The sequence below is a fragment of the Muscardinus avellanarius genome (genome assembly GCF_963383645.1).
Source record: "Muscardinus avellanarius genome assembly, chromosome: 1".
NCBI classification, from domain to species: domain Eukaryota; kingdom Metazoa; phylum Chordata; class Mammalia; order Rodentia; family Gliridae; genus Muscardinus; species Muscardinus avellanarius.
Window position 1 is genome coordinate 142,677,329 of NC_137786.1, and position 25,566 is coordinate 142,702,894.

The window sequence follows — 25,566 nt, forward strand, 5'->3', positions numbered from 1 at the left end:
TTTATTTGCAATTTTTTACAATGCATTGTGTAATTAAAGTAACTAGCTAATAAAAATTAGAAAATAGTCATTAGGTTTTACATCTTTATTGTAAATCTCATTTTTTTAAAAAAAAAACTATGATTCCTAGCATCTTAAATTTCTGGGTTCAGAACAATTTTATGTCCTCTGGAAAGCTCAGAGGATTACAGAAGTCCAACTTTCTGACAGTAAAATTTTTACTGTTTAAATTCTCCTGCTTGGCACAAAATAATGTCCAAGCTGTCTTTGTGAGAAGCCATTGCTGTTGCCTGAGTTATGAAATGAAACCTGTCTTTGAACATTTGTTTATTTCCCCCCTGGATCTTGGTGTGCCTTTCAGATGCTATTTGTATTTATGTAGCTCAGTTAGAGCGACAGGAGTCACTGTAATGTACTTGGGCCAGAACAGAATCTGCAGAACGTTGGCCCTGACAGATGGACTTGCTATGGCTGTTTTGCTGCAAAACTTGATTATTTTTGCAAGCTGCTTGAAAGAATTCACCAGCAGGAATTATTTTAAATTTCATGACATTAAAAAAAAAAAAAAACTCGCAGAACCAACAGAACAGCTGAAAAAATAAGAGGCTTGCAAAAGGTGGACTTTTATTATGATTTAAAAATTTTCTACAATTGTAAAGGAGCAGGTGGTTGGGTGGGGAATGCAGAAAGCCCTAGAAATGTGGTTCAGTTCTCTAAACAGGGCAGGACAGTGGGCTAATTAAAGGCAGACAACGGGCTGTTTAGAAAGGCTCACAAAATAAAGCATTCATCCCAATGAAAGCCAAGGATATAGTGTGTATCTCTGTATTCAAATGATGGCATATTGAGTTTATGAGGCATTGCCTGCTTAGAAAATGCCCCCCCCATTTTTTTTCTTTTTTGATTCTCTGGACTCATGAAGGGGGGTAGCTAGGAATGTTAATAAACAACATGCAAAGTGCCACGCAATGAGAATGGGCAAAAGGTGTGGGGCAGATGTTTCCAGGCTAGATACTCATTCCCTTTATCAGTAACCTTGCAAAAATTACAAGTAATAAGAAAGGGGCTTTTCTGCAGGGAATTCAGAAACACGTAGCAACAGCAAATGAGATGCATTTATTAAAGGGACATAAATCCCTGCAGTTTTCCGAAGGGCTTAGTAATAATGGAGCACAAACAGCAACAGATACTTCTAAAAATAAGAAAAAAAAATAAAGATAATATTGAGAAAAGTAAAAGCACAAGAAAATATAGCAAAAACAAAACAGGTACAGGTAGCAAAGCAGGGGGCCGTACATTAAGCCACATGATGATCGCTTGTTTCTTGTGCCTGGGGGGCAAGCATGACGATCTTATTAAAGCTAGAATACAGTGTGGGAGGGGTTCAGTTTATGAGAGTTGAAGAGATGAAAAATAATTTTTATGTTAAGTTTTAGGAAATCAGAGAGAAGTATGAGCTTCTCCTGAAATAGCCGTGGTGCTGCCTCTTGCATTCATGTGCCTGCAGAGCTTGGGCTGCCTCAAGATATGCCCTACCCTTTCCCCAGCCATCCATGTGCTGCTTTGTTTTCAACCCTAGTAGAGTGATGCACGGGCTAAGGGAGGGAGCCTTGCTGAAGGAAGTGCTTCAGTGGACAGGATGCACATACACAGATTTATCTCTATCACTCTGAACTTCATCATGATATATGATTACAATGCATCAGTCAAAAAAATAATACCAGAGAGAAATAGTGCAATGTAGGAGTTGTCCAACTTTTAGTAGGTTTGGGGATGTCTATCTTGCTTAAAATTGGATTTCTATGCCAGGAAAAGGTTCCGTCTGTCTTTTACATGAAGTATTGGGAAATGAGAGTATGGGTGGTCTCCCTCCACCTATCTTTCCCCATACTTTCATAAGAAGGCAAGTGCATAAGGGAATTGTTCTCCCATTTCCTTGGTAGCTAGAGTATTTGTTAAGAGCTATAGTATTTATTATTAAGTAGTGGTACTTATTATTAAGCTATAGTACTTATCATTAAGTAATGGCCAGGCGTGGTGGTGCATGCTTGTAATCTCAGTACTTGGAAGGCTGAGTCAGGAGGACCGCAGGTTCACAGTCAGCCTCAGTTATTTAGTGAGGCCCTCTGCAACTTAGTGAGATGCTGTTTCAAAATAAAGAATAAAAATAGGGCTGAAGGTATAGCTTGGAGGTAGGATATCCCTGGGTTCCATCCCTAGTTCCACACAAAAAGAAAAAGAAGTGAGATGTAATTTCATGTATACGAGAGGATTGTAGGCACCACCCTCTTGAGGCTGTTGTACTCTTGTGAATAAATGGTATATGTGTGTGTGTGTGTGTGTGTGTGTGTGTGTGTGTTTGTGTATACCTTTTTATTTTTTTTATTGGGGATTGAATTCAGGGGCATTCTGCCTCTGAGCTATACTTCAGCACTTTTAATTTTTTTTAATCTTGAAACAGGATCTTGATGAATTACTAAGAGTCTTGGTAAGTTACTGAGACTGGCCTCTTGAATTCCTCTTTCTCCCAAGTACTAGGATTACAGGCATGTGTTACCACCCCCATCTAGATAAATGAAATGTATTCTAAGTAGGGAAATAAAAACATTTGCAAAGTTTCTATTTCAGAGCTCAGCAGTTAGTGGCAGCTATTGTTGTTGTTGTTATTATTGTTATTATTAATTATTAATTATTATTATTATTATTATTATTATTATTATTATTTCTTATTTATTCTAGAAAGAAGTGATAGAAAAAAGGAGTCAGGTCTGAAAGTCATCTCAATTGTACCACTCCTGCCAGTCTTTTACCAGATATTTGTGTCAGGACATTTATAGGCCATGTAATCATTCTTGTGCTTTATATGATTTTTCTTTTCTTTATGGTACTGGGGATAGAACCTAGGAGCTTTCTACCTTCAGGATACACACCCAACCTTTTTTCTTTTTCTGGAAACAGGGTCTCTCTAAGTTACTGACAGCCTCACTAAATTGCTGAGATTGGTTGCAAACCTGTGATCCTCCTGTCTCCGCCTCCCCAGCACTGGGATTACAGGTATGTGCCTCTACTCTCAGCTTATATAAATTTTCTATTCCCTGTTTTTCTTGGAAATGTTTTCCAAGACTTTAGCTGAACCAGAGAAAAGAGGATGTAGCTTTCTTAGTATAAATAGGGGCTTCATCTTGGCATTGGAGGCTGGGAATTGAGGTGCTCATGGGTCTATTCTTGAGGTCTGAATAAATCTGTTGAGTCAAGAAGAAAAACAACTGCCTCCCATGGAGAGTTGTGGACACATTGAGACCCCATGCATACTGATCTCCTCCTATCTGCACCACACTTAAGAGTTTTTTATACTGAGGAAATATAGGCTTAAGAAAGTAATATTGCTTGTTATGTCAGTAACAAATAATAGCAAGTCATAACCAAAATATTAGGACTTTTGGTTTCCTTCTTTCTGTCATTTGAAGCTAGATTTTTCATAAAATGGTACATTACAGTGGATAAATATGATTCATGGTTTGTTATCCAAGACTGGCCAAGTCTTTGTATAGTTAGGATTATGGAATGGGAGCAATTGAAATTATATTAACGAAATACAACAGGTTGGAACTCTGAATCTCACCATTTCAACCCACAGAATCAGAGAGGGTGGTATGGCTGAGTTCATATAAAATTAAGATTGTTCTTGCCATGTTTATTCCTGCACTATTTACAATAGCCAAGATAAGGAATTACAAAAGGTGTATCTGTTGATGGGTGAATAGATAGCAATGCAGTACATATGCATAACAGAATATTATTCAGCCAGGCCGGGAGTGGTGGCTCACACTTGTAATCCCCGCGCTTGGGAAGAAGAGACAGGAGGATCACGCAGGTTCGAAGCTAGACACGCTGGCTTAAGAGACCCTGTTTCCAAATAAAACCTATAAAATAGGTCTGGGAGTGTAGCCCAGAGGTAGACGGGCTTCCAGGAACCCCAGTACCACTACCACACACACAAAAAAAGAATATTATTCAGCCAGAAAAAGAAGAAAATCTTGTCATTTGTGGCTGCATGAATGGAATTGAAGGACATTATTAAGTGAAATAAGCCAGACACAGAAAGACAAATATATGTTCTTGCTCCTATAGGAAAACTAAAAAAGTGGATCTCATAGAAGCTGAGGAGTCGAATAGCATTACCAGAGGTTGAGAAGTGTCAGTGAGAGGAGACAAGAAATTGAAAAGGGCTGGTTAGTAGGTATGGTGGTGAAGTTGGATAAGGAGGGATTCATTTCCAGTGTTTGATAGCACAGTAAGATAACTATGTTTGACAATATTTAATCATAAATTTCAAAATAGCTAATAATAGGAATTTTGAATGTTTCCAACACAAAGAAATGATAAATGTTTGAGATAATGGAGATGCCACTTTCCTGATCTGATCATTATATAACATATAAGTGTATTGAAATATCACATTGTACTCCAGAAGCATATAAAACAATTATGAGTCAGTAAAAATTTTAAAATGAAAGAAAATCCCAAATAACAAAATACTAAGGTTTCTAGCTCTTGTTTTTACCATTGTTGTTTCATTCACTTATAGTGAATACAGTTTTTTCAGGCCTGCAAAGTTTCCCCAGTGGCCTTGCTAGTAGTTGATGTATTTCTGTACGTTAGACATTGTAGTGACAAAACCAGGTATGGTGATGCATGCTTCTAATCCCAGTACTCGGGAGGCTGAGACAGGAAGATCATAGTTGTGCAGCCAACCTCAGCTACTTAGTGAGGCCCTCTGCAGCTTAGTGAGACCTTGCTTCAAAATAAAGAATAAAAAATAGGGCTGGGAGTATAGCTCGGAGGTAGAATGCCCCTGGGTTCAATCCCAGCACCACACACAAAAAAGAAGAAATGGTAATGACAAGGACAAGAATATCTGACTCCTAAGGCCGCTCTTCAGAGCTACCATGACCTACCATGTTTACCTTAGTGCAGCATACCTTTGCTATGATACTTATCAAATGCTGCTATCAGTTCTATAAAAAGCCATAAAATCTGCCATTTGCTGAACACAATAGGTCATGTGTTGTACCAGGTGTATTGTAGAAGTCACCTAATTTCTCTCGCATGGTACTTTCTATGTTGGGTATCATTGCTCTCATTTGCATAAGAGGAAACTGAGGCCCAGAGAAATTAGATCCTTTCACATGCTAGAGTCAGAGCTAGGTCTGTCTGGCTCTGAGATGCAAGGTCCCAACCTTCCTACCACATTGCCATTCATTCTGGGCCAGAGGCTCCAGAAGGGACAAATAGACATAGCCAGACACTAGTCAGCTGGGGAGGAGATTTAAGAAAACAAATGGTATGGTGCAATGCAGTAAGTATTTCAGCAGAAAAATATGCTAGAGGCTCCGGGAGCAGCAGAGAGTTTCTGAGCCACCTTACTAGACAAGCCTAGAACTGAATTTTGAAGGGTTATGCACCAGGCAGGCCTCCCAGCTGTCTCTTTCACTTCTGCATCCTGCAGACAGAGTTGGTCCACTCACTGTGTATGGCTGATAGAGCACCTTGTTTTCCTGGCCTTTACCCTCTCCTCTGCATGGACTCTCTCCCACTCACTGCTCACTTGTCATTTTTTTTCCTTCAAAGCCAATGCGAGGCACAGCATCTTGCAAGGAGTCTTCCTGCACCCACCCTGCCTGGGCTTTGCTCATTCCTTCTGGGCCTCTGCAGTGTTCACCGATGGTCACCGTCACTCTTCTGGCACTTGGCGCAAAGCCAACTTGGTATATTGATCATATAGGTCATGTATAATTCCTTCTCCCACAACTGCACTATACATTTCTTCAGGGCAGTAGAATTTTTATATTACTCTGGATTCTAATCAGCATCATTACTTGCATGTAGTCACATCAATTGAGCACCTATTATGTTCCAAGTCCTTGGCAAATATTAAATATAACATTTATGATAAACCTGCAAGGCAGAATTATTGTCTTCCTTTAGCAGCAAGGTTAGGTAACTTTACCACTGGCACATAGTTGGCAGTGGCAGAGCTGGGGTTTGAATGTGGGTCACCTGGATCCAGTCCCCAAACTCTTCACCTTGCTAAGCAAGCATCTTACATGATGGACCTCTGTCAACCCAAGTGCTGAGGCTCCCAGATGACAGCGATCTGAACATTAGCTCAAAGGTGTTCATGCTGGGTCTGGGCTAGTTCTCAGGGACTCAGATCTATTTAAAATCCTAAGCAGTGAGATGGACACATTTTTTTTTTTTTTTTTTTTTTTGTGGTACTGGGGTTCCTGGAAGCCCGTCTGCCTCTGGGTTACACTCCCAGACCTATTTTTATATTTTTATTTGGAAACAGGGCCTCTTAAGCCAGCCTGGCTGGCTTCGAACCTGCGCAATCCTCCTGTCTCTGCCTCCCAAGCGCGGGGATTACAAGCGTGCGCCACCACGCCCGGTAGAGATGAACACATTTTAAATATGAATAAGAGCTGGGCAGAATGGCACATACCTGTAATTTCAATGCTTGGGAAGCTGAGACAGGAGGATTGCAAGTTTGAGACCATACTCAGAAATTTAGTGAGGTCCTCTACAACTGAGCAAGACCTGTTTTCAAAATAAGAAACAAAAAGAGCTGGGGTGTAGCTCAGAGATGGAATTCCCCTGGGTTCAATCCTAGTCTCCGACCCCCACACCCCCAATGTAAACTATGAATAACATAAAGAAGGTAAAATAATTGGATAAACCTTTTAGAGTGTTAAAAATGAATGCTGAGTTGTACTTCAAAGGGTCCAAAGTAGCAGATATCCAGGAAGAACAAGTTTAGAGATCTTATGTACAATAGAAAAGCTATAGTTTATGAAATTGTAATATGTTAGAGATCTTTGTTAAATAAATATATTTTAGCTTCTCTTGACACAAAATACCTGTGAGATATATATATGTTAATTTGCTTCATTATAATAACAATTTTACTATTAATAGTTATCTCATAATATCAAATTATACAATCAAATTGATTAAAAATGAACACACTCAAATTGGTTAAAAAATGAACACCGAGAGGAATCTTAGATATCTCAATTTTCTGCTTCTGTTGACAAAGACACTGAGGCTCATAAAGGAGAAAGGAATTGCCCCAGACCACTTATTGCTACCATGAGGAATTCAAGAAGACCAAGGAAAGGAAAATTTTTCCTGGGGGCAGAAAAGAGGTCTTGAATATGTTTCCCAAATTTTCAGGGAAGCTAAAGAAACTATGACTGACATAGGATGACATAATACACAGTTCCCAATTGTGTATTTTTTCCTAATACTTCACAAGAAATCCAAATGCAAATCATGGATTTGGACATCACAGTGTTTATACTCGGCGGTAATTGAAGTATACACGTGACTGGGATAGCAAAGCAGCAGCTGGGTATGTATCTAAACAAACCTCCAACTAGCAGTCCTGGTGCAAAGACAGTTACTAGGAACTGAGCTGGCCAGTGCACATCTGTTCTGCAGTTGGGGTTTGCTCACCTCTCAGCAAAGATTAAATACTTCCAATGACTCCATGCCATAAACCCACTGTAGGGTACCGTTTACCTCTGTTCCCTCAAAAATTTTCTACAGATATGTACTATTGTTGAACCTCTTTTTGTTACTTACAATGTGTTCATCCCCAAAACAACAATGACAAATTATTAATTAAGAACTCCAGCTGACAATATGGCTTCATCCAAGATGTTCTTGACATAGAGGTTTCAGAGGTTAATTTAAATATGAGCACTTAGAAAAATGGGGAAAGAGAAAATAATTGTAAGTAATTACAGTTTGAGAACAAACACCCCAGGCTGGTACCAAAGAATTGTGCCATGCGGAAATAAATGTTGCTCTGTATCTACATAATATGTTTATTTACATATCATCTTTATCATCCAACTATATTTCCTATTTGAGATATTCCTCTTCCGCATTTCCCTCAGTTTAGTTTTTCATGAACAGAACCAGAATTCTTATTTTTCCTCATTTATGTAAAATAGTAACTTAAAGGAACTTTCATACCTATATTATTATTGTTACTGATCGTAGCACTTTGAAGAGTGAGTAGAGTAGAAGAGCCCTTATTATTCCCATAAATCCATAAAATTAATCAACCGCCAGCCTGTAGTTTCAGGCCTATTGCTAATCTTCCGCAGAACACATAGCCCTTCTCCCTTCTCCCACAAGATTTTAATTCTAAGCTGATTTCCATTTCCTACTTCTCCCCTCATGCCAGCTGTTGTATATTCAACGTTTCAAAATGAGTCTTTATGACAGTTTAAGAAAAACTTGATCAGAAAGCTGAAGAGCCTGCAAACTGCTCCCTGGATTTCAAAACAAAGCTGAAAAATAATGGCTATTACACTTACTGTTTTTTATTTCCCTATAGATAACAGAGTTTATTGAATTTTATGATGTTATTTTAAGAAATTCTATGATGAGCTTATACGGAACTCCACTGGGATAGTTTAATTGGAAAAATGCAGCAATCAGAAATCTAATTCTTTGGTACTAGATGTTGGTGAGTGGCTCATATTTATTTATTCTGGCAGAAGATCTATTAATGTAGTAAAGAATAATAGAAAAATCCAAGAAAGAAAACCCATGATTTAAAAATATTCACAATAGTAGTTGTGAAGCCACAGAATTGTGGCTAAAATGCATAAAGGTGTTTTTAATTTCTAGTCTTTGGTAAAAATCTTTTTGATGCAAGATTTTTGTCTTTATGGTTTTTTTTTTTAAATTTCTACTGCCAAGATGTGAAAAACATTCCATAACATGGAGAACATCTGTTCTTGAAGGAAATGTGGTAAAGCTGGATCACCGTGACTTGTGTAAACCTGTCAGAGTGTTGTCAGAAAGAGAAGGGCCACGATTGAGGCATCAGATAATTTCTTCCTGAACACACACTTTTCCAGGGAGTTGTAGTTTTTGTAATTTATGTGCATTAGTTTTCTAGAATTCCTGTAATGAATGACCACAAAGGAGATAGTTTTAAACCATCAAAATCGATGGTTTTCCTGTGGTTCTGGGGGCCAAAATGGAGGTGTTGGCAGGGCTGGACTCATCATGGGGCTCCAGGAGGAAACTGGACCTCTTCTACCTATGCCTCTGCCTCTTCCACCTTTCAGGGGTTTGGGGACTTCTTGCTTCATCATTCCAACCTGTCTGAAGTGATCCCTTCACCTCCTTTTTCTGTCTTCCATGTGAAGTTTCTCCCTCTGACTCTCCTCTTTTAAGAATACATGTGGTTGCCCAGAGTGATCGCCCAGACAACCTAGGATAAGGGCTTCCTCTCAAGGTCCTTAGCTAACCGCAGATTTTGTCATGGAAGGCAACATTTATAGGTCCTTTGACATGGACTCTTTTGGGGTCAGTTTTTGCAGCCTAGTAAAGTGTGTTTATAGTAAAACTGCACAGTAGGGCCTTTAGTCATTAGTCACGCTCTCAGCCAAAACTCTTGAACACAGCTCATGGATGGCTTCCCTATCTGAACCTAACTGAGATATTAGACTCATTGTTGTGTATTGCACTGGTATTAAAAAAAAGTAGTTTCAGCCGGGCGTGGTGGCGCACGCTTGTAATCCCCGCGCTTGGGGGGTGGAGACAGGAGGATCGCGCAGGTTTGAAGCCAGCCGCGCTGGCTTAAGAGACCCTGTTTCCAAATAAAAAAGTATAAAAATAGGTCTGGGAGTGTAGCCCAGAGGTAGAAGGGCTTCCAGGAACCCCAGTACCACCAAAAAAAAAAAAAAGTAGTTTTAGCATTGCTCATGCCATGAGAACCCCTGGAGTATCCACCAGTGAAATGATGCTCTGTGACTTTTGCTCATTGGGCTGCAATTTTCAACAGGGGCAGAAACAGGTCTTAAGAGTGGATGATACATGAAAACAACATTGTTGACATTTTCAGGTATTCTAGAAGAGACAGCAAGAAGATGAAACATGTGCAAGTGGACAATAAGGTCAACCCACAGATGCTTGAAGCCTCAATAACACCCTGTTGGGATGTTATGAATTTAATTATTCAAATTGAATACATCACCAAAGTGAAGATGAGAGTAAGATGCTGGCCTTGAGATGCTGCCTAATTTGATGGGAACCTGGAGTAAAGGGTGAGTTTGTACCACCTGTGCACCTGCTACCAGAGAGTAACAATATCGTTAGAGCTGCTTTGCACTTTCTAGTTCTACTTCTTCCTACATGATATTTCATGCAATATTCTCTGTTTCTCTTTTTATATATTTTCTTTTTTTCAATCTATCAGAGATTATTCTATGCTTGTCCACATTGATCTTTCCTTTCAAATATGGAATTAGGAGAAACAAAGTCTGCTAATTATTAACTGTGCAGCTTGGAAACAATCACTTTTGTTCTCTTGTTTTCAAATGACTCATCTGTAAATATCAACCTCATGGGTTAGTGTGTCTATGGAATAAGATAAAATACACAAGGAAGTACACCTTAAAACCTCCCAAAGAGGATAGTTCCATTCACTGCTATTCCGCCCAGTCTTCTTGTCTTTAGCATTCAGTCTAGTGCTTGGATATATGGTCTTGCCTTTTTATATGTGTAAATTTTTTTTCACCAGATGATTTGTTTAATGCCCTAGGCTATGTGCTAGCTTCTCTTGTACATAGTTTGTCAATAACACAGGGTCACTAGGCCAATATCAATGGTTGGCAAGTTTTTATCTGGGTACAGGTAAGAGCGTTGGTTGTGGTGTGTGAGGCCTGGACACTTGCTCTTTGCTCTGTGACCAAGTTCGTGAATAGTGATGTGCAACGAAATCGCACAAGGAGCCTGTGAAAGAATGGGAGAATGAGCGTTCCCTGGCCCCAACCCAACAGCTCTATGTTAGGAAACATGGGATAGGCCCAGGGACTTTAATTTTAAATGAAATAAGATAAACTATTTTCAATTATTTTGATATCATTTTATCTTTTTTTGCGGTACTGGGGATGGAACCCAGGGGGATTCTACCTCTGAGCTACACTTCCAACCCTATTTTTTTTCTCTTTATTTTGAAACAGGGTCTCACTGAGTTGCAAAGGGCCTTACTAAGTAGCTGAGGCTGGCTGCGAACCGCAATCCTCCTGTCTCAGCCTCCTGAATGCTGGGATTATAAGTGTGTGCCACCATGCCTGGCTCATTTTATTTTTTAAAAATAAAAAATTTAAAATTAAAGAAACAAAAAATAGTTACATACACTTAGTATTAAGTACTGTTTGTGTGTGTGTGTGTGTGTGTGTGTGTGTGTGTGTGTATGTGAGTGACTCAGGATTGAACCCAGGAACATTCAACCTCTGATCTACACTTCCAGCCCTTCTTTAAAATTTTGATTTTAAATCAGGGTCTCCCTAGGTTGCTGAAAATTTTGCTAAGTTGATGAAGGTAGTCTTGAACCTGCAATCCTCCTGACTCAGCCTCTCAAGTACTGGATCACAGGCATATAGCACACACAGTTTAAGTACATTTTAAAAATAGTTTATTCAAACTTGAAATATAAGTCAGAAAAACAAAGATCTTGTCACTGTTAGCTTTTGGGAAAATTTAAGGCTTTATGGCGCAAATGATTTGATGACTTTAAATAAACAGCTACTTTCTTATACATTATAATGAAAAGCAATAAGAAAATGTTGTATCTTTGTATTCTTCATCCCTATTTATATCTTGGAAATATTGGAATATTGGGCATAGATTATATATAAAATTTCCTAATTTTTTAATGAAAGTTTTAAAAATACTTTTATTGGTACATTATAGTCTCACACCATAATGGAGTTCACGGTGATAGTAGCATACATGCACACAACACTTGGTGGGCTTTGCTCCGGCTCCATCCCCACCTCCCCTTTTCCTGTACAGGGTACTGAGATTGGCATTGGTATTCTCACATATGTACACAGTCAGTGGAAGTGATTCCTTCGCTGATTTTCATTCTCCACCTCCCTTCTCCTAGACCACCTCCCTGGATGCACTGGAGTTTCTCCTCTATTATCTGACGTCCTTCTGATATCTTGATTACTCCCTAGTTTCCATATATGAGAAAAAACACATGACCCTTAATTTTCTGTGACTGGCTAATCTCACTTAACATTTCATATGGAGAAACAAAAGACCCAGAATAGCTAAAGCAATTCTCAACAATAAGAATCATGCAGGGGGTGTCGCAATTCTTGACTTAATACTGCAAAGCTGTAGTAACAAAAACAGCATGCATGGTATTGGCACAAAAACAGACAGATAGACCAATAGAACAGAATAGAAGATACAGAAACAAGTCCACACACTTTTAGCCAGTTGATTTTCAACAAAAGTGTCAAATACATATGTTGAAGAAAAGACAGTTTTTTTCAACCAACAGTGTTGGGAAAACTGGTTATCCATTTGTAGAACAATAAAATTAAGGCCCTACCTTTCACCCTGCACAAGAGCCACCTTGAGATAGATCAAAGACCTGGAAATTAGATTGAAGACTTTGAAATTACTAGAGAAGAACAGAGGTCCAACATTCCAACATATACTTACAGAAATAAACTTCCTCAGTAAGACCTCCCAAACTCAGGAAATTAAAACAAGAATGAGTAAATGGGATGACATTAAACCAGAAACTTCTGCTCATCAAAAGAAACAACCGAGTCTAAAGAAAGAGCCTACAGAATGGGAGAAGATTTTTACCAGATATTCCTCTTATAGAGAACTAATATCTAGAATATATGAAGTATTTAAGTAAAATTTAAAAAACACGGCATGGTGGTGCTTGCTTATAATCCCAGTACTTGGGAGGCTAAGACAGGATAATCACAGATTCATGGCCAGTCTCAGCAATGTAAGATTCTCCCTAACTTGGTGACATTTGGTTTCAAAATACAAAACAAAATAGGGCTAGAGATTTGGCCCAGAGGTAGAATGATCCTGGGTTCAATTCTCAGTAACACACACACACACACACACACACACACACACACACACACACACACTCATTCACCATTTGGATATGCAGTATGCCTTCTTGTCTTTTTATATAATATTTTTTGGTATTGGGAATTGAAACCAGGGTAATTCTAGTTCTGAGCTATACCCTTAACGCCCTTTATTTAATTTTTTAAAAATTTGAAACAGAGTCTTGCTAAGTTGAACTCTGATATTGTGCTTTATCATTTTTGTCCAAGTATTGATTATGATGCTAAGATTCAGGTAGATCCTTGTTGACACTAAGAAGATATAATACCTGCTCCTAGACCATGGGTATTTTCCTTAAAATGTGATTATCTTTCTGATTGACAATTTGCCTGGAACTTTTATCAAGTTTCACAATTCAGTTGTTCCTTGTCTGTAGTTGTCCTTGTAGTTATGGCCAAACGATCCACATTACTTCTACTTGAAGTCATGGTTCAATTTCAGTAGACTGTGAAATCACTCTCTTCCTTGCACTTTCAGGAGACTAAGCTCAGCATGATATTTTAAAATTTTATTATATATTTTATTATTATAATTGCTTATATCATATTATATGGTTTTATTAATAATATATAAGCCAAATATATGATATTAACATAATATCTATTAATTTGAAATATGCATGGGATAAACCCATTTTTTGTCATGTTTAAAAATTTTTTTAAAGTTTTTATTGGTGCATTAAAGCCATACATCTTAATGGGGTAAAAGATGGTGGAGGCATACATGCACACATCACCCAATTAGCCCTTACCCAATTCCCACTCCATTCCCTTCCCCCTCCCTCCTCTCATGTTTGGCTTAGTGATTGACTCTGATGTGTTTGTGAATGCACATCATACACATGAGGGAATTACCCTCTTCCCCTCTCCCATTCTCATCAGTTAGACCTCCTTATTTGCTTATCTATAGTTTCTCCTTCTTTGCCTAGAGTTCTTCCCATGACCCTTTTTCTCCCTAGTTTCTGCATATTAGGGAGAACAACCAATTTCTTACTTTTTGTGACTGACTAATCTTATTTAGCATAATGTTCTCCAGTTCCATCCATTTTCTTGCAAATGATATAATTTTGTTCTTCTTTATGGCTGAGTAAAATTTCATTGGGTACATATTCCATAGTTTTGTAATCCATTCATCTGTTGATGGACAACTTGGCTGATTCCATAGTTTGGCAATTGTGAATTATCAGAATGATATTTTTAACATCAACTCCAGATGCTTTTGAGCAGATATGAGGAGAAGCACTGAATGAGGAACAGATAAGGGATCAATAATTCAGTTTCCTCTGTGTCAACTAAGCTTCATTTGTTGAGCTAGAAGAGGAGAGGTGGCTTCAAAGAAAGGACAACAGGAATTGAGCAATGGAAGGTGTCCTTGGATCACTTGAATCACTTGAAGCTGTTCCAGGAGTTTGCTTTTGGAGCAGTGTTGGCCATGGTCCCCACATTTTCAGCAGACACGCAGGAGGCAGAAGGACTTCTGTGTATCAGCCCCTGCACTAGATACTGCACCTGGCTGCCCTGTTTATTCCTGGCCATACGCAGATGCCCAACAGATGCTCAGCATTCATGTTGTTATACTCTGCTTAGTAGAATAGGTGGTTATTTACTGACTTGACAGCCTAAGTAGTATTGTTATGCTTGGATAATTTTTGGATATGCAGGTGCAACTACTGAAATATTGAAGGTGCAGAGTTTAGCTATCTATGAAGACATGGGTGGCAAATAAGAGGTTTTAGACTCAAGACATATCTCATTTTATTTTTTTATTTTTATCTTTTTGGTGGTACTGGGGTTCCTGGAAACCCTTCTACCTCCGGGCTACACTCCCAGATCTATTTAATACTTTTGTATTTGGAAACAGGGTCTCTTGAGCCAGTGCGGCTGGCTTCGAACCTGCGCGATCTTCCTGTCTCTGCCTCCCAAGTGCGGGGATTAAAAGCATGTGTCACCACACCCGGCTCATATCTCATTTTAAAGTCTGATTTTTGTGTATTATAGAGATGATTCTTCTGAATTTATCTCTGCCTGGTTTAGAAGACCATGGGGATTAAGGTCAGCATTATCCTCACACACTGAGCTATTGTTAATTCATGACTGAGGGACATGGAAAAGTCAGGGTGCACCATCTTCTCATTGTCACCAGATTCAGTAACCAGCCAGCAAGATCACAAAACTCTTGGAACAGCGCTAACAGACATGCCAGGGTGTGGCTAACGCTCAGAGATTTTTATGTCATAAGGCACCCTTGAGGTCATTTTGATTCACTTATTTCATCTTGGATCCAGAGAAATCAAGTGACTTTCCCAGGTTCACGCATCTGAGTCCTGGCAGGGACATGGCTCCCTCTATGTTCCTTCCACTCCACCAGGCTTTTTAGTTAGGAAGAGAGTCAACCCATATCAACTGTAACTTACATGACATATAATTTTGAGGGAAGGCAAGTTCTATTTCCAAAGGCATATGATCAATAGCAGATGAATAGAGATATCTATTTTAAAAAGAACACATAGACTTCCGGGAAGATGGCGACGGAGGAAAGCGGCACTTACAAGTCCCGCTAACAATCCAACTCTACTACCACAAAACCAGCACCTTTCAGAGCCAGAAAACACCACCAGCAAAGAAATAAAAACGGTAAATACAAGGGACAGAGAAAAAGGGCTGGAAAAACAAGACACCAGAAAAAAACCAGCCCGAAGTGCCGCGCCCGCGCGGCGCGGAGCGGCCGGAACAGCTGGAGTGGCCAGAGCCGCAGCGCGGATTGGGGGAGCCACGGAACGGAGTGGCCTGAGCAGCCAGAGCAGCCAGAGCCACGTCGCGGAACGGCTGGAGCAGCCGGAGTGGCCAGACCCGCGGTGCAGAGCAGCCGGAGCTGCGGTTCAGAGCAGCCGAGCAGAGCGGCCAGAACAGCCCAGCAGAGCAGCCAGAACAGCCGGAGCAGCCAGAGCGGAGCGGCCAGAACAGCTGGGCGGAGCGGCCAGAGCAGCCGAGCAGAGCGGCCGGAGCAGAGCGGCCAGAACAGCCGGAGCAGCCAGAGCCGCGTCGCGGAACGGCCGGAGTGGCCAGACCCGCGGTGTAGAGCAGCCAGAGCTGCAGTGCAGAGCGGCCGGAGCAGCTGGAGTGGCCAGAGCCGTGGTGCGGAGCAGTCAGAGCCGCGGCGCAGAGCAGCCGGAGCGGCACGGCCTACATCTCCCCTAGCAGCACCAGGCTCCAGAGAGGAGGGAGACTCAAAACAGAGCTCAAATCCAGAGAGGAGGTACTCTGGCCTCGCGGCCTAGGTTGCAGAAGCAGCATCTTACTGCTGGCGGCAGCGGCGAGTTCACCGGACGGCCCTAGACCAACCCACTCAACCAGCCACCAGGCGCCTGAGAGGAGGGGTGGACAGCGAGCCGAGGTGAGCAGGTGCTGAACAGCTGGGCAGCAGTCAGCAGTTTTGTCGGTGCAGGGAACATCTAAAGCTCCCAAGGGCCGGGCACAGCACAACTGGCAAGGACTCAGAGTGGAGTTAAAAACCTGAGAAGAAATACACCGCATCACGGCTGAGGGCGTGGCAGTGGTGCCATATTGCCAGTGGCGGCAGCAGCGAATCCACCGAGTTCACTACAGCTCCATCAGTGCACTCAACAACCATGAGTCAAATTGCGGCCCGTAGGAGAGAAATCCCAGTACTGCACTCCCAGGGACTTGCGCAGATAGTCTCCCTGGGTCGGAGATTTTAGCAGTGCAGCCTAGTGGGGGAGTGGCAGTGGCAGGGATATCATACCATAGTCACAACTCCCCACTGGAGAACGCCCAACTTGGCACCCCCCACGGTCTAAGCAGCCTTGATTGACTCCCTGGGTCTGAGACTTTGTGATACAACCCAGTAAAGGAGTAGTGGTGACTGAGATACCACAGACTCGAGATCCAGAGCATCTTATGTGAACTCGTAGTGACTCAGGGAAGAACCCAGAGAAGGCACAAACTTCCAAAATCATGGGAAAGAGAAATAACAATGGAGCAGTGAATGCCAACAACCCCACAACATCAGAATCTGATAACACAGAAATCCAAAGATCTCTAGAAGATCAAATTAGGAAAATAATTTTAGAAATAATAGAGGACTTTCGAAAAGAATTTAGAGAGAGTAAAAAAGAGATAAAGGATGCAATTAATGAAGTAAAGGCCTCAATTAAAAGTATAAACAACAAATTAGACCACATGGAGAATAGAATCTCGTTTCTTGAAGATTATCATTCTAAAAATGAACGCATAGTTTCTAATTTAGAAAAAAAAAACCCGACAGCAGGAATCTGACATTGAAGAAATATGGGCCCATTTCAAGAGAGCTAACCTAAGAATAATTGGAATAGAGGAGGGAAAAGAAGGTGAAACCAAAGGGATCAACAATCTCTTCAAGGAAGTAATAGCAGAAAATTTTCCAAACATAGAGCAAGAGGTCGATACACAGGTCCAGAAAACTTATAGAACTCCCTTTAGACAGGATCGGAGAAGAGGATCCCCACGCCACATAATTGTCAAAATGACTAATGTGGAAGCCAAGCAGAGAATCTTAAAGGCAACAAAAACAAAGGGCCAAGTGACATTCAGAGGCAAACCAATTAGAATCACTCCAGATTTCCCAAACCAAGTCATGAGAGCCAGAAGGGCTTGGAGTAACATATTCCAAACTCTGAAAGAAAACAACTTCCAGCCAAAAATTTCGTACCCAGCAAAACTATCCATCAAATTAGATGGGGAAATAAGAAGCTTCCATGACAAACAGCAACTGAAGGAATTTATGTCTTCAAAACCAGCGCTAGAGAAAATACTCAAGGAGATTAACTGCAAAGAGGAAATGGGTAATACATGCCAGAACCAAAGAAACAAGAATTCCCATCCAGCAGACAACTAAGCAAAGAAGAATAAACAGTATCTCAAACAGAAATAAGATCTTAACATGTTGGGAATTAAAAATTATCTCTCTATAATCACACTGAATGTAAACGGCCTCAACTCCCCAATAAAAAGACATAAAGTGGCAAAATGGATTAAAAGCCAGAATCCATCCATCTGCTGCTTACAAGAAACACACCTTACAAGTAAAGATAGGAACAAACTCAAGGTAAAGGGCTGGAGCAAGGTAATCCATGCTAATGGTACTCGAAGACAAGCAGGAGTAGCAATTATGATATCAGACAAGCTAGACTTCAAACCCAAACTTATTAGAAGAGACAAAGAAGGTCACATTTTACTGGTAAAAGGAATAGTCCAGCAAGAGGAAATAACAATAATCAACATCTATGCCCCAAACATAGGGGCAGCTACTTTCATAAACTAAACTCTTTGTGACATGAAGTCACACATAAATCCCAACACAATAATACTGGGAGACTTCAACACACCTCTTACAATACTAGACCAATCTTCCAGACAAAGGGTCAGTAAAGATGTCTCAGAACAAAAGAACACCATTAACCAAATGGACCTGTTGGACACATATAGAATATTTCACCCAACTACAGCAGAGTTTACATTTTTCTCAGCTGCTCATGGAACCTTCTCCAAAATAGATCACATCCTGGGACACAAAATGAGCACTAGCAAATTTAAAAAAATGTTACATACTTCCCTGTGTCATTTCAGACCATAATGGAATGAAACTAGAAATCAACTATAAGAAGACCCAGAGAAACAACATAAACATGTGGAGACTGAACACCACACTTCTGAATGAAGAATGGGTCATAGAAGATGTAAGAGGTGAAATCAAGAAATTTCTAGAAACAAATGAAAATAAAGAAGCAACATATCAAAACCTCTGGGACACTTTGAAGGCAGTAATAAGAGGAAAATTTATAGCACTGAGTGCTCACATAAGAAAAACAGAAAATCTTCAAATAAATAGCCTTATGACACACCTCAAAGCCCTTGAAAAGCAGGAACAATTGAACCCCAAAGCCAGCAGAAGACGGGAAATTATTAAAATTAGAGCAGAAATTAACGAAATAGAGAATAAAAAAACAATACAGAAAATCAACAAAACCAAAAGCTGGTTTCTTGAAAAAATTAACAAGATTGATAAACCACTAGCCAACCTAACTAAAAAAAAGAGAGAATCAACCCAAATTATGAAGATAAGGGATGAAAAAGGAGACATTACTACTGACAGCGTAGAAATCCAGAGGATTATCAGAAGCTACTTTGAAAAACTATACTCCAACAAAATGAAAAATCTGGAGGAAATCGACAACTTCCTAGATAAATACAACCTTCCTAAACTGAGTCAAGAAGATATAGAACACTTAAACCAACCAATAACAATCAAAGAGATTGAAATAGCAATAAAAAGCTTACCATCAAAGAAAAGCCCAGGACCAGATGGTTTCCCAAGTGAATTCTATAAAACCTTTATAGGAGAACTAATCCCAATACTACTCAAACTATTTCGGGAAATAGAAAAAAACAGGACTCTCCCAAATACATTCTATGAAGCCAACATCACTCTAATACCCAAACCGAATAAAGACAGTTCAAGGAAGGAAAACTACAGGCCTATATCTCTGATGAACTTGCATGCAAAACTATTAAACAAAATACTAGCAACACGCATTCAAAACCACATCAAGAAAATCATTCACCATGACCAGGTAGGGTTCATCCCAGGGATGCAAGGCTGGTTCAATATACGAAAATCAATCCATGTAATTCATCATATAAACAGAATCAAAGACAAAAACCACATGATCATCTCAATAGATGCTGAAAAAGCATTTGCAAAAATTCAACATCCATTTATGATAAAAACACTGCAGAGAATTGGAATAGAAGGAACATATCTCAACATTATTAAGGCAATCTACAATAAGCCCACTGCCAACATCTATTAAATGGGGAAAAACTTCAAGAATTTCCCCTAAAAACTGGAACGAGACAAGGATGTCCACTATCACCACTTCTCTTCAATATAGTACTAGAGACTCTAGCCAGAGCAATAAGGCAAGAAAAGGAAATCAAAGGAGTACAAATAGGAAAAGAAGAACTTAAGCTTTCACTATTTGCAGATGACATGATACTATATTTAGAAAACCCAACAAACTCAACCAAAAGGCTTATAGAACTGATCAACAAATTCAGCAAGGTATCTGGATACAAAATCAATCTTAAAAAATCAGAAGCTTTCCTGTACACCAACCATAAATCCACTGAAAAAGAAATTCAGAAAACACTTCCACTCAGGATCTCCCACAAAAAAATAAAATACCTAGGAATAAACTTGACCAAGGAGGTAAAAGATCTCTACAAAGAAAATTATAAAACACTGAAAAAAGACATCGAAGAAGATCTTAGAAGATGGAAAGACCTTCCATGTTCATGGATTGGCAGAATAAATATCATTAAAATGGCCATCCTCCCAAAAATGATCTACAGATTTAATGCAATGCCCATTAAACTACCAAGATCATTCCTCACAGACATAGAAAAATCAGTCCTTAAATTTATCTGGAATAACAAAAAGCCCAGAATAGCCAAGGTAGTTCTCAGCAACAAAAACCACGCAGGAGGAATCACAATACCTGACTTTAAACTATACTACAAAGCCATTGTAATAAAAACAGCATGGCACTGGCAAAAGAACAGATATATAGACCAATGGAGCAGAATAGAAGACCCAGAAACAAGTCCACACACTATCAGCCAATTGATTTTTGACAAAGAGGCCAAAAACATACACTGGAAAAAAGCCTCTTCAACAAATGGTGTTGGCAAAACTGGTTAACCATATGCAGAAAATTGGATGTTAATCCCACTTTTTTACCCTGTACAAAAGTCAACTCATGATGGATCAAAGACTTGGAAATTAAACCAGAGACTTTGAAGCTCCTTGAAGAGGGCATAGGTCCAACACTACAACACATAGGCACAGACTAACATTTCCTCAACAAGACCCCAAAGGCACAACAAATTAAAAGGAGAATCAATACATGGGATTGCATGAAACTAAGAGCTTCTGTTCAGCAAAGGAAACTATCAAGAATCTCAATCGAGAGCCAACAGAATGGGAGAAGATTTTTGCCACCTACACCACTGATAGAGGACTAATATCTAGAATATACAGAGAACTCAAGAAACTCAACACTAAGAAAACAAAGCATCCAATAACAAAATGGGCAAATGAACTAAATAGACACTTCACAAAAGAAGGAATTCATATGGCCAATAAATGCATGAAAAAATGCTCAACATCACTGGCAATCAGAGAGATGCAAATCAAAACTACCCTGAGATTTCACCTAACTCCAACTAGAATGGCCATTATTCAAAACACAAACAACAACAGATGCTGGCGAGGATGTGGAGAAGTGGGGACTCTAAGACATTGTTGGTGGGATTGCAAATTAGTGCAACCACTTTGGAAAACAGTATGGAGAATCCTCAGAAGAATGGGAACAAATCTACCATTTGATCCAGCAATACCACTGTTGGGTACCTACCCAAAAGAAAAGAAACCAAACTACCAAACTAATGCATGTGTATCTATGTTCATAGCTGCACAATTCACCATAGCTAAACTATGGAACCAGCCAAGATGTCCATCAACAGATGAATGGATTACAAAACTGTGGGATATGTACACAATGGAATTTTACTCAGCCATCAAAAAAAAACCTCAATTACATCATTTTCAGGGAAATGGATGGAACTGGAGGACATTATGCTAAGTGAGATTAGTCAGGCACAAAAAATAAGAAATCAGATGCTTTCCCTAATATGTGAGAGTTAGGGAGAAAAGAGGAGCAAACAAGACAACCTAAAGGAGGAGAAATGAGGGGGAAGAGGAAAATCTCTAAAGCTCACAATGTACTTAAACATATCGAAGTCAATCACTAAGCCAAGCAAGGGAGGGAGGGACGGGGAGGGAATGGGGTGGGATTTGGGTAGGGGTTAAATCAGCGATGAGTACATGTTTGTACACACAAGTTTTTTACCCCAATAAGTTGTATGTATAATGCACCAATAAAAAAATTTAAAAAAATAAAAATAAAAAAGAACACAAAAACCAGTGTGCAGTAGGATGAGGAAGGTGAGGGAGGAGTAAAATTAAGGTGTAAATAGTGTAAGGTGTAAGTGTAATTAAAGTGTAAATCATCTCAGTATTTGGGAGGCTGAGATAGGAAGATTGCAGTTTTGAGGCCAACTTCAACAACTTAGTGAGACCCTGTTTCAAAATAAAAATAAATAAATAAATAAAAAGGGCTAGGGGTAAAACTCAGAGGCAAAAATGCCACTGGGTTTAATCTCCAGTATGAAAAAGAAAATAGTGTAGGTGTTGGCACCACTGAGAGAGTGGGTGTGTCCTGCAGAGAAAAAGTGTTCATCATTCATCATAGGGTTAAATGAAAAAATAAAAAACCAACATAAATCTGTCGTTCCAGTTAAAGGAAGGCTTAGGAAGTGGGAAGTTGGAGTGTGGATAAAGGGAGAGGGGAGATAGCCGACCTTAACAGAGGACTTGAGCACCTCCTGCCTGGGAATATGTTAAGTCAGGACTTACATTAAGTCTCGAGTTACTTGTCTGCTTGGATCGTTTTTCTGCCAGGAGATCTTTGACGGTGTGCTTCACCCTCACGCCTTGGTACACTCGTTTGGTGTAATCTCCTGGGACTTAAACAAATGGAATAGTTACAGTCAGACTTACATAGAATAACTAGGTCAACTTCCCAAAGGGTATGGGCTGATAACTAAGATACTCTTTCCTCGTTATAATGATAGATATCTGGAATGTGCAGTGGCTTCAATAGAGTCCTGTTTCTTAGTCTTTGAAGGAATCTCAGCCAAGGAAACACTTCCATCTTCTGCACAAAAACTCTTCAAAGTACGTCTTTTTTCTACTCTTATTTGGCAAGATTTGCTGCAGCAAAATCTATAACTATTCTTTAATCACCAGATAAGGTATTGGATGCAACTTGAAATAATGCCTTTGACTCTATGAGGTAGCAGTTAGATTTGCATGATTCTGGATACAGACAGTATTTCTGCCCTGTCATATTCATGCCCAGTGTGAGGGAGCTGGTCATCTGGACTGTCTTAAGAAGATTATGATCCTAAGAAGAAAGTCATTTGTTATCCATTTATTGTATGACACAGTGTGTTTTGTTTTGAAAAATATGGTGGGCATGGGAGTTACACTAGTTCATTTTACAGATATCTCTGAGCATTTACTACATTCTTTGGAGTTGTTATAGTGCTTGGCAGTGTACATTCATTATCTCACTTGATCCATTTTGCAGATGAGGAACCTGAGATCCATAGCCAAGTTATTTTCCAAGGCGTCATAGCGGCTAATGAGCAACAGAGCTGGTACCCAGATTCAGGACAGTTTGTAACACTAACAACAAAAAAATGTACTATTTTTTCAAGAGAGATATGTACATATAGTTACAGAGAGATATGTAGATATAGAGAAAACATTTTCCCAAGGTTCTAAAATGTTTTGACATTTCTAAGGATGTTGAGCTCCTTGTCACTGAGGACGGTCAGTGATAACTGCAGAACTTTTCATTTGGACTGTTCTAGAAACCATTTAAGCACTGAATTAGTGATTGAGCTAGACACATTTTCAGCTCTTTTTTTTAACCTCTGAAATTGTTTTTCTGTAGTAGTTGGAGGGCTTTAACTCATTTTAGTGGAAATGTTGCTGGCTTACCAGCAAATTCAGCTGGGATGAAATCCAGCATCAACGTGTGAGGCAGGATATATACTAATGTGTGTATGTACAAGGCACATAACCAAAAACATTCTCTAATCAGATTGAATTCATGGATAGTCTGGGATACATCTGACATGTAAATGAAATTGTACTACAGAAAGAATAAAGGGAAGGAAGGAACTAAAACTGCAGCCTGTGGCAAGGTGGTCTACTGGGTGGAAGAGTTGCTGATCAGGATGTATAGAACCACACATTAATCGTTGACTTAAGAAAATCATAATCTTTCAGCTCCATTTTCTTCATGAAAAAAGTGTATATCATCTCTTTTTATCTGTTCTCAGAGATTTATAAGGAAAAATTAAGACATATACATAAAAATGCCTTTAAAACTACCAAGTTTCGTATCAAACACCTGGCTAGAGACAGAGAAAAATAAATCTAGATTCCAAAACACTGTATTACTTATTTCAAATAAAAACACATGCAACTTGATATATAAAACAAAATTATGTGAGTGACCCTTTCAGTTGAATTTAGATAGAATTTGATCTCTATATCTTTTAATTAAAGAGACTTGAAATACTTCTTTTGAATACGTCTCAAATATAAATCATAACGACCTGCCTGAGGTTTATTCCAAATGAATCTAAATGTTGCTTCTAGAATTAGGAGTGTCTTATTATTATTTTTTTTGAAAAAGCCTAAGGTACATTTATTCACTAATTACTTATTGACTGTTTCCGATGTGTCGGTAGAATATAAAAGAATATGCTCTCTATTGGAGAGAAATACTTTAAAAATAATTATAATTTAAATTGCTGTATGAGCAATAACAGATATAAGCCTAGGATGTTCAGAGAAACATAAAATGCATCACTTCCTGTGGCGGATAAGGAGTCAGGGAAGGCAGGTGATACTTGAGCTGAGGTTTGACAGAGAAGGCAAAGATGCTGGGTGAGTACAGAAGGGCAAGAACATTTTAGATGCACAGGACAACATGGACAGAAGTCTGGAGTCAATGTAAGAAAGAGGGATAAGGGTGGAAGTGTCAGGAAGTGAGGCCGGGACAGTAGGGGGCTGTAACCATGGCATTGCTGCTATGCAGAAGGAGCTTGGACTTCACCTGTGGTCAGTGATCCACTGATGCCTCTAGGCAAGGGAGTAGTGTGGCTAGATTTGCATTTTGGATAGACTCTCCTGGCAGCTGTGTGCAAGGTGGATTTAGGAATCACAAAGCCACAGGGAGATCAGTCAGGAGTATTCTAGAATGACTTGGGCCAGAGGTGATGGGGCCTAAATAGAGGCAGACAGGCAAGCCAGGGTTGGTCAGATGTAAAAGGTACTTAAGATGAGGGAGGAAAGGAAAGGGAAGTCTCAAGGTGACTCTCGAGTTTCCACCATTGCTTTAGGATATAAATTTCAGAATCATATGGTAAAACCAGGAAAACAAATAGAATCCCTTGAGGAAGTGTTCAACAGAGTCACACAATAGAAAATATTAACATGTTTTTAGCCCACTGGGATAAACAGGCCAGGGTTTCCCGAGGGCTGATAGGATTAGTATCTTGGGAATATCTACAACACTGATTTCTGACAACGGATCGGGAATTTCTGTCCTAAATGATTATAAAGATGGAAGGCTGGAGCTGGGCACAGTGGCACACACCTTGTAATCCAGTACTGGGAATCTGAGACAGGAGGATCACAGGTTCAAGAACACCCTCAGCAACTTAGCAAGACCTTGTTTCAAAATAGAAAATAAAAAGGCTGTGGGTATAGCTCAGAGGTAAGCCTGGGGGGCATAATCATTGTCAGAGGAAAAGAGAACCTTTTGAAGAAATGGAAAAACTGGTTGGAGAAGAACCAGTAAAATCCAAGGAAGGTGAGGCACTGAGA

The 25,566-nt window shown here is 39.6% G+C and overlaps 1 protein-coding gene across 1 annotated transcript in view; it reads right to left on the reverse strand.

Moving 5' to 3' along the window:
- POU2AF2 (POU class 2 homeobox associating factor 2) overlaps nucleotides 1-22,620 on the reverse strand; it is a gene marked incomplete at its 3' end in the record, with an annotated part of 38,467 nt that extends 15,847 nt beyond the window's left edge. Inside the window, exon 1 of the mRNA XM_080716976.1 lies at nucleotides 22,516-22,620. The remainder of the gene's footprint in view (nucleotides 1-22,515) is intronic.
- Between the last annotated feature and the right edge of the window lie 2,946 nt (nucleotides 22,621-25,566).